The sequence below is a fragment of the Elephantulus edwardii genome, unplaced genomic scaffold (assembly GCF_000299155.1).
Source record: "Elephantulus edwardii isolate Elephantulus edwardi_28Jun2011 unplaced genomic scaffold, EleEdw1.0 scaffold00113, whole genome shotgun sequence".
In the NCBI taxonomy this organism is placed as follows: domain Eukaryota; kingdom Metazoa; phylum Chordata; class Mammalia; order Macroscelidea; family Macroscelididae; genus Elephantulus; species Elephantulus edwardii.
In genome coordinates, this window is record NW_006399863.1 from 4,533,325 (window position 1) to 4,543,078 (window position 9,754).

The 9,754-nt window shown below is 38.0% G+C and overlaps 1 pseudogene; it reads right to left on the minus strand.

Annotated features, from left to right (window-relative positions):
- Nucleotides 1-6,869, minus strand: part of LOC102848293 — a 7,776-nt pseudogene extending 907 nt beyond the window's left edge.
- Nucleotides 6,870-9,754: the final 2,885 nt, after the last annotated feature.

Genomic DNA, 9,754 nt, shown 5'->3' on the forward strand with positions numbered 1-9,754 from the left:
TCATTATTTTTTGTGTGTACCATCAAATCAGATCTGACTGATACAGGAGGAGATTGTTCCTCCTTCTCCAGCAGAGCATCTGGTGGATTTGAACCGTGTACCTCTGAGATTGCAGTGCAGCTTCTTGCCACTAGGCCACCAGAGCTCACCTATTTTTATATTTAAAAGTATTTGTTGAGGTATAAAAATTTACCCAGGACAAAAAATTTACTGGGTTTTTTTTTTCCTCCCGTTCCTTATAATAGAAAAAAAAATCATGATGATTTCTTAATAAAATCTCTTCATGGTACCTGAGCAAATTTTTGTGCTATTAACCTGTGCTACAGTTCCACAGGCATGCAGTTCAAATCCACAAGCTGCTCCTCAGAACAAGGAGCAATCTTCTCCTGTACAATTTATTGCCCCTGAAAACCAAGTGGAGGGTCAACCATGGGTTGGGTCCAGCCAGAATGCACACAACCAGCACCACCACAACTCCTGGGTGGAAGTCAGGAAGTTTATGGTTATTTTTGAGCCCTAGGATTCATCTGTGTTTAAGCCATGATGACCTCTGCTGTTTCCCTGCCTGAAGATAGTTACACTGTTAATCCAAAGGAGAAATTGTCTCTGGCAGTTTAGATCCACCAGCTTAGCCACAGAAAGATGGGCAGTCTCTTACTGTGTGATTTACAACCTCAAAAACCCACTGAAGGGTCAACTATAAATTTGGTTCTAAGTCAATGGACATTAGTTGGGCTGAATTTGATTTAATTTCTGTTATAGGCAACCAAACTTATTCCATCGTCTTCTGTTTCTTTTTTTGTTCCTATGGGACAAAGTTAGTTAGCATAATGCTCTCCAGTCCCTCCCAGGTTAGGTAGTGATTTTCAAAATCATTGCTCCTGTGTGCTGCATAGTATTCCATCATGTGAATGTACCATAATTTCTCAATTAATTCGATTGTGGTTAGACATTTGGGTTGTTTCCATGTTTTTTTTAATGGTGAATAATGCTACATGAACATTGGTGTACAAGTCTCCAGTTGTGTCTCACATTCTATGCAGATAATAGCTGGGTCATATGGAATTTTTATGTTTAGCTCTGTGAGGAAATGTCAAACTGCCTTCCAGAGTGGTTGTACCATTTTACAGTCCCACCAATAGCATCTGAGAGTTCCTGTGTCTCCGCATCCTCTCCAATACTTATTGCTTGCTGTCCTGCTAAATTTTGCCACTGCTACTGGGGTATGATGGTATCTCATTGTGGTTTTGATTTGCATCTCTCTTATTTCCAGTGATTTTGAGCATTTCTTCATTTGTCTGTTGTCCATCTGAATATCTTTTCAGCAAAAAGTCTTTCCATGTCTTTTGCCCATTTTGTAATTGTGTCATCAGTCTTTTTCTTGTGGAGGCCTGTAGGATTCTGTAAACTTTTTATTAGAGACCCTTGTCTTAAATGGTATTTTCAAATTTTTTTTCCCAATCAGTAGGTTTTCTTTTCACTGTTTTGGAAAATATTTTTGATGCACGCAAGGATTTAATCTTTAGAAGGTTTCTTTCACCCATTTTATCCTCTCCTGCTTGTGTATTGCTGGCTTTATTTGTAAGTCTTTTTATACCATGAGCTAGGCCTTCTAAGCTTGATGCTTATTTGTCTCTTATGGTCTTTATGGTTTTGGGCTTTACCCCTGGGTCTCTGATCCACTTTGAGTTGATTTTTGTGTATGGTGAGAGGTGTGCATCCAGCTTCAGCCTTCTGCAGGTAGTAGTCCAGTTTTGCCAGCACCATTTATTGACAAGGTTGTCATTTCGCCATGTGATAGGGTTTGTTTCCTTGTCAAATATCAGTTGACCATAAATAGATGGATTAATGTCTGGGTTCTCGATTCTATTCCATTGATCTTTGTGTCTATCATTGTACCAGTACCATGGTGTTTTGGTTATTACAAAAAAGAAATATTTTTGAAAGTGGACTGTCCTATCTCTCTTCCATGGAGTAGCTGGTGGATTCCAACTTCCTGTCTTTTGGTTAGAAGCTTAGTGCTTAGATGCTGCACCACCAGGACTCTTATAACAGATACAAGAAACCCCAAAAATTCACATCAGGGAGTTCACGTAAGAAGGAGAGTACCATCAACACTGCTAGAATTTCTCACATATTTCTTTCTTTCTTTCTTTTTTTTTTACTTTGTTATTTCACTTTTGGTTTTCTATTATAACATATAACAAATGTAATAAATGATTCTTAGTAATATATTTCTTAGTTTGATTTGTATTCTTGAATTTTATAGAAATGAATTAATATAAAATGGTATCTGTGACTTACTTTTTAATCAGTGTCATTTCTTCAAGATTAATTAATCTTGAAGTGTAAACAGTAATTTGCTTTTTCATTGTTAGAGTACATTTTATTAGATGAGTAACACTGTATTGGAAAAGTCTATTTACTTATTATGACTATAGGATTGTGCATTTTTGTTAGTTCCCTTTTGTTTTTCTCTCACAAATGACACTGCTATAAAAAATTTAACACTTGTGCTTTCAAGTTCACTGATAGGACCAATGTGTTTTAGAAACTTTTCCATCAACAGACGAACTGATTGAAAACTTGTTTTAGTCAGGCACACAATGAAACACAGTGCACCATGAACAGTGATAAAATGTTTGTAAAATACAACACAACATGGAAGAGTCTAGAGAGCATTATGCTGAGTGAAATAACTTAGTTGCAAAAGGACAAATACTGCATAAGGCCACTATTGTAATGGATATAGGAAAAGAACTGAGCAGGGGTTAGTAAGGATCACTGGGATAGCAGAGGTTGGTGTATTGGGGGAGAGAGGGAATGGGAGAGATGCAATGGAGATTTGAGGAGATGAAGTGGTAAGAGACATAGATCAATGGTAGTCATTTATATAAAACACAAAATATATGAATTATTGTAGAAAACACAATGTGCATGAACAAAAAATGTCAAAAAAAGGTAATAAAATAAAAAGGTTTCCAGTTACACTCACACCAGTGACACATTAGCATTCCTATTGTTCCAAATTATCACAAACATTTGGTGTTTCAGATGTAATTTTTTTGCAATTCACTCACTTATTGTTGTTAAGTTGGAATCAATCATACTTTGCTTTCCTTTGGGATACTTAGGCTGTAAATTACACAACAAGTTTATCATCTTTCTCCTGTGAGGTACTGATGAGCTGGAAGATGTAGAATGGTATCTAATTGGTTTTAAATTCTAATTATTAATGAAACATATTTTCATATGCTTATTTGTGTATTCTTTTCTGTGAAAAGCATCACTTATATTTTGCCTCTTTTTATACTGGATTTCTTATGCTTCCTTTTTCATAAGAGTTTTGTTTTCCCTTCTTGATATAAATCTTTACATATATTTTGAATATGAATCTTTTGTGACATGCATGCATTGCACATATCTACTCCCACTTGTGACTTATCTTTTGACTTTCTTTATGTTGCATTTATTAATGTTGTTGTTATGTACTGTTGAGTTGCCTACGCCTCATAGCAACTCCATATACAATAGCTCTGAATTCTGTACTATCACGAGCCAGTCTCACTGTCTCCTACACACCTGCTCCTATTACCCCAGTCACTGTGTCAATCCATCTCATCCAGAGTCTTCCTCTCCTGAGTTGTCCCTTCACCTTTCCAAGCATGCTGTCCCTCTCTAAGGACTGGTCCCTAGAAATTCTTTATTTTTTTATGTTCATGGTTATGGGGTTTATTAAGGAAGTTAACAAATTGCACTTCAGGTTGTCTGCAGGATATCATTCCTTATTCCAGACAGTTGCTTTTTAAAATTTTTTAAAATTCACTGTTGTACTTTTTCTTTCTAACCCTTTCCCAGCCCACCCTACAATGCACTCCTTGTTCCAGATTGTTGCCATGCATATAATTCCTAAACATATATTCCTTTTGGACAGTTCTTCCGCTCATTGTTCTACTGCAGTGTTCATTATCTATCCACTCTTTTTCCATTCTCTGCTGAAACCCTCCCTCCCCAGTCTGTCCTATTTGATAACAGTGGTGGTGTGCAGTATTTGTCCTTTTGTGACTAAGGTATTTCACTCAACATAAAGTCCTCCATCTTATGTAATATTTTATTACTATTTTATCACTATTTTTCAATACTGCATAATATTCCATTGTGTAATTGTCCTTTTGTAACTAAGATATTTCACTCAACATAAAGTCCTCCATCTTATGTAATATTTTATCACTATTTTTCAGTACTGCATAATATTCCATTTTGTGAATGTACCATAGTTTTTCTATACTGTTTTTCTTTTTTATAAAATTTTATTTCCAGTTTTTCTATAATGTTTTTCTTTTTTATAAAATTTTATCACTATTTTTCAATACTGCATAATATTCCATTGTGTATTTGTCCTTTTGTGACTAAGATATTTCACTCAATGTAAAGTCCTCCATCTTATGTAATATTTTATCACTATTTTTCAATACTGCATAATATTCCATTGTGTGAATGTACCATAGTTTTTCTATCCATTTGTTTGTTATTGGGCATTTAGATTATTTCCAACTCTTTGCTAATGTAAATAATGCAGCAGAAAATATGGATATGCATAGAAATTCTTAATTATAATGTGATAAAATGTGTACTTTCTGTTATGGTTTGCTCCTCTGGCTTAAGTAATCCACTTGCTACACCAGGTTTCTGAAGTTTATTTTTCCTTATTAAAGTTGCTAATCTACCTATAATTGATTTTTCTACATGTGGGATGTGTTTGGAATCTTTCTTCCACTGGTCTACGATGCTACTTCTGTCACATTTGAAGGTTCCATATGTGTATGGGCCTGCTGGGGGCTTTTTTTCCCATCAGTCTATTTGTTAATCTTTGTGCCAACATTTGATTGTCTTAATAACTAAAGTTTTTTGTGGTTTTTTTAAGAGACAAAAACAACATCTTTAATTAATCCACCTGCACTGAGACCAGGGGAGCATTTCCCTCTCACACAGTCCCAGTGAGAAGCCCCCTTTTGCAAGTCCCCTTGCAAAAACCATCTTCCAAAAACAAAAGGGTCCAAAGCACCAGTGCTTGAATCCATTGAGTAGAAAGAGGGATGGAAGTGGGGAGAGATGACAGCTGGCTGGAGGTGGTAGGAAAAGGGCTGAGGCAGGAGCTGATTTTCTCTTGAAATGTCTTTTCCATAAAAATTTCCATTACAGCTTGTCAAACTCCTTGACTGGTATTGTGTTGAATTCATAGGTCCAATTAGGAATAATTGAACTCTTTCTGATTTCCTGTTATCTTGCCCATGAATACATACTTTTATTTGTTTGAGTCTTTAAAAAAATTTTAAAACAGAAATTTTATACTTTTCTTCATAGAAATATTGAACATTTTTGCTAGACTTATTTTTAAGTACTTTCTAGTTTTTATTTCTTTTAAAATAATGCCTTTATGATTGCTTTCCCTTTTTAAAATAATATCTTCAAGAATACTATAAAATGTATGCAATTCATACATTTATTTATTATTCTTGTGATATAGCTTATGGAAGATGGTGTGAAGACTAAGTGCTCAGTTCACTATCTTGTAAACATTACTGCCCACGGAACATGAGGCAGTTCTACTTTGTCACGTGGGCCACTATGAGTTGGAATCAACTCACCACCATCTAACATCACCAACACCAGCAACACCACATATTATGCCTTGATTTATTTTAATTATTTGTATGTTCTTTTGACATTTCTATTTAAGCCATTATATCGTTTAAAAAGAGTTTGTTTTTGTCTTACTCAATGTCAATAACTTTTATTCCTTTTTTATATCTTCCTTTGCTGAGTAGGATCTCAGAGATAACACTCCACAGGAGTGGAGCTTGTGGGCAGACTTGCCTTGTTCTTGTTTTTAACCGGAATGTGGCAATATGAATGGTTATGAAAGGCATTTGCTATAGACATTTAGTGGTAATCCTTGTGCAGGTTAAAGATGTTCACCATAATTCTAACATTAATGAGAAGTTCTATTGTGTGTATTAAATTTTATTGGTTTGTGTAAAAATTAATATATATTGTGTTTCACATTATTCATTCACATTGTGTTTCATACAACCATTCTTATGCATTATGTTTTATGAAATTAATCACCATTGGACCTTGCCCATTATTACCTTGTCTTTTTTTTTTTGGAGGGGGGTCAGAGTGCGTTTTATTCAAGCAGCAGGCTGTGCTGGAAGGTGCATCCCCGGCACAGGTATTGTTGTGCCTGTTAGGGTTTTGGTTTTTTTTTGCCTGGATGTTGGCAGAGATCTCGGCCTCCCACTTGTCCCCGTTGCTGAGCAGCTTCTCCTTATTGTACAGCAGCTCTTCGTGCGACTCCGTGGAGAACTCGAAGTTGGGGCCCTCCACAATGGCGTCCACAGGGCAGGCGTCCTGACAAAAGCCATAGTAGATGCACTTGGTCATGTCGATGTCGTAGCTGGTGGTTCTGCGGCTGCCATACGCACGCGGCTCTGCCTCCATGGTGATGGCCTGGGCTGGGCAGGTGGCCTCGCAGAGCTTGCAGGCCATGCAGCGCTCCTCCCTCGAGGGGTACCTGCGAAATGCGTGCTCCCTGCGGAAGCGTGGACTCAGTGGGCCCTTATCCAACGGGTAGTTGATTGTGGTCTGCTCAGGGTCATGTCCAGGCCTCGAATCAGCTCCGTCCACAGCAAGGTAAGCGCTGCCCCATCAGTCACCGAATTCATGTCCATCTGGGGCTCCTGCATGTTCACATACTTGTAGGTGGCTGCTTCTGGGCTGCTGTGCAGACTGCGACCACAGAGCTGTCCTGTGGGCGAGGCCTGGGCCAGGGCCTGCAGAAGAGTCAGTGAGGCCAGAGGGCGCATCTTGGAGCGCTGCTGCCGCTTCCCACTAGCGAGTTAGCGGAGAGCCATTACCTTATCTTAACCTGGGTCCTTCCCGTTTCCTTCCCCTGCTCCCTCCATCCACCAAACTGTTTAACCCTGTGGTTTTGCCCCTACCCATCCTCAGCCTTACCCCACTTGAGTTCCTGTAAATGTTTTATTAGTTATGCTTCTATTTTTAATGGTCTGATGTAGTATTTGTCCTTATGTGACTGCATTAATTCACTCAGCATAATGCTCTCTAGCCTCTCTCAAGTTACACAGTGTTCTTTTAAATCATTGCTCCTGAGTGCTGCATAGTATTCCATTGTGTGTTACTGTGCATTATCCACCATCTCAAGAACATGGAAACAGCTCAAACGTCAAGCATTTTTTATAAATTTATGGAATTAATCATGTGTATAATTTCTTATCTTCTTACTCAACATCATTAAGTACTCTTTTTTAAAAAAAGTATAATTTCTCTTTTCTTTTCAGCCGAGGTTGTTTTTCCCCCCACCTTTAAGGACTCAAGGACTTACGTGGTCCTTAGTGGTGGCTGTGGGGCAGCATCTGCAGGTCTATATCTGAGTGGAGGTGTTCTGTCCTTCAGGGCTTCCTGAATTCTCACTGCCTTGCTGTGAACAGCACAACTCACAAAATGGTGCTATTTCACCTAGAGCTTTGAAAGCACATATGCATCAAAGCCACTTTGGAAATGTCCCTGATGGCAGCTGCCTCTACTGTATTTGGAATTAGTAACTTCTTAACTGTCTCGTCTTTGGAACGCAGGGGGAGCAGTTCATGCAGTGAACAGGCTGCATGTGGCCAGGGCCTTTTTGGCATGGCCATTGTTTCTCCTTTTCTTTGTTATCTTGGAAGCAAGGGCCTGAGGGAGGAACCACTGAGTACTCTTAACACCTTTTTTCTAATGTTAAACCAATCTTATATTTCTTGGACAAACCCAGGTTGGCCAGAATGTAAAGTGTGCATTTATATGTCATTGGTTTTACCAGTATTTTGATTAGGATTCTTGTTTTGGTGTGTACTATGCTCATATGTGTCCTAGTGGTAAGAAGCTGCATTGCAGTCCTTAAGGAACACGGTTCAAATTCACCAGCTGCTCCTCAGGAAAAGGATAGGTAACATACCCTTCTGTGATTAACTGCCTCTGAAAACCTGCTGGAGGTTTATCTGTGAGTCTGCTCTGAGTCAACAGCACACAACAACAACATGCTCATATGAAACCTAGACCAAGAAGCTGTTGTCCAGAAAAAAGCAAGGAAGTACGTGGGTTAAAATTAAGAAAGGTGTGCGTCAGAGCTGTGCCCTTTCTCCATACCTATTGAATCTGCATCCTGAGCAAATCATTAAAGAAGCTGGGCTATATGAAGAAAAATGCAGCATCAGGATAGGGAGAAGACTCTTCAACAAACTGCATTAGGCAGATGACACAACCTTGCTTGCTGAAAGTGAGGAGGGCTTGAAATACTTGCTGTGGAGGATGAAAGACTACAGCCTTAAATACGGGTTACATCTCAACATCAAGGAAACAGAAGTCCTCACCACCAGGCCAGTAGACAACATCATGATTGATGGAGAAAAGATTGAAATTGTCAATGATTTTATCTTGCTTGGATACACAATCAACACTCTTGACATCAGCAGTCACGAAATCAAAAGACATATTGATTGAGAAAGTCTGTTATCAGGAACCTTTCCAAATTATGGAGGAGCAATGATGTACATTTAAAGACTAAGCTGCACCTGAGTCAAGCTATGCATGGTCTTTTCAATCGCTTACTGCTAGATGACTGAGAATTGAGCAATGAATAACGATGTTAGAATGATAATTGATGCCTTTGAATTGTGGTACTGGAGAAGAATTTAGAAAATCTCATGAATTGCCAAAAGAACAAAGAGATATGTATTGGAGAAGGCACAGGCAGAGTGCTCCTTAGAGTCAAAGGTGATGAAGTTTTTTCACATATTCTGGGAATATTGTTAGGAGGGACTGTTCCTAGGCAAGGGACATTATATTTGGAAAGGTGAAGGGTCAGTGAAAGACAGGAAGATCCTCAAAGAGATGGATTGACACAATGACTGCAGAAGTAATGGACTCAAGTATTTTAGAAATTATGAGGATGGCACAGGATAGGACAGAGTTCAGATCCATTGTTCATAGGGTTACTATGAGTCATACTTGATGGCACATAGCAACTACAACAACATTTATCTTGTAATGAATTTTCTATTGCATTTCTTTATATTAATTTAAATTTTTATATTAAAGATGTATTAAGTTTACATAATTTTTTTATTCATTAACTTTTTATAGTCTCCAAAAAGGTTTGTGTATGATTGGAGTTGTTTGTAGATTGAAGTGTTAATCTATGTATCTTTATCTTACCTGTAACCTTCAAAGTTAGGTGGAGAAATAGAGACATATGGGAAGTGACATTTGCAAAGCTAAATAATAAATCATAGGAGGAATAATTAGTGTTAACAGCCTAGCCTTCCTACAGTATTCACAACATGTGACCAACAAGAGAGAAAAGAAAGCAATTATGGATTGTGAGAATCTTCTCTGAAGCCTAATGCTTCCTTGGTGAGTGTTTATGCAGATAGGAAAGACAAAAATGAAAAGCTTTGAATTTCCATTGAAAGGAAGAGAATCCTTATTTACAGAAGACAAATTGGAGCTAATTGCCACCTTTCTCCAAGCATGCATCCAGCTCCTCTCTTTTGCCATCAAACAGTGTAAATTGACATGCACTGTTGTTGCTTAGAAAGCTGTGTTACCATAGACACTAGCCCAATTCTCAGATCCCCTTCATTTCACGTATTTCCTTTACAAAAAGAGTGCTGATTGAGTTCAAACAAAATTC